Raw genomic sequence first — 969 nt, 5'->3', positions numbered from 1 at the left:
TCAACGAAAACTATAGTTATTCAATGCATATCTGCATTTTGAAATTTATAATCACAGGCCTACTAAACTACTGGGGGATGAGTTTGGGATCTGATACCACCATTGATAACAATAAAACTGTGCACACATACAGGTAGTTATATCATTTCAGACCGGATTTTAACGTGTAATGACAAATACCCATATTTAGGTCAGTTGTAGCGTCCAGTGTTAGAGGACAAAAAGAAAATGCAGTTTATTTAAAACGGTCTAACGTTCCTAAATTTAGTAAGTTTGCACCATGTAATTTAGCAAGCTTATTTTTCTTTTCTAATTATCAACCTTTATTCTATTTTAAATTTTTCTTCAACGTAACTACCTTGTTATTTCTTCTAATTGCTTTCTTTTATGTAAAAGCACAATTCGTGTAGATTTTATTAAAATTACCTTTTTTTCACACCGGTTATAGGTTGCATTACCCCTACCGCTTGAAGGACTGCTCGACTCACCCCGCCCGGCCATTCGAACCTCCCCTGCTTTTCTGTTCCACTTTTTGACTCACGTACACGCTCGGCTATTCAACGCGCCCCGCCCCCTTACCCTCGATCACTTCACTCACCCTCTCTGCTATTCGACGAGTCTCTGTCTGCCTTACCGGTGGACTCGCCTTTTACCACTCTACTCATTCGCTCTCGCCTCGCCGATTCCCTGCCTTTCCGCTCAAACACTCAAAAACGCACCCGCTCCGTCAATATCGACAAGTCTCTGCTTTATCTGTCGACCACTCGACTCGCATTTTTACCGCTCCACCACTCGATTCATTTATTATTATTATTATTATTATTATTATTATTATTATTATTATTATTATTATTATTATTATTATTATTATTATTATTTATTATTATTATTATTATTTACTTGGCTTTATATAACGTATAAATAAACAAATCCATAAAATAAGATATTATTATAATAAACAACAATAAA

Source organism: Anneissia japonica, unplaced genomic scaffold (assembly GCF_011630105.1).
Source record: "Anneissia japonica isolate Jap-2015-1 unplaced genomic scaffold, ASM1163010v1 scaffold287978_len313048_cov192, whole genome shotgun sequence".
NCBI lineage: Eukaryota > Metazoa > Echinodermata > Crinoidea > Comatulida > Comatulidae > Anneissia > Anneissia japonica.
The sequence above is the reverse complement of the archived record's forward strand: the minus strand, read 5'-3'. Positions refer to the sequence as shown.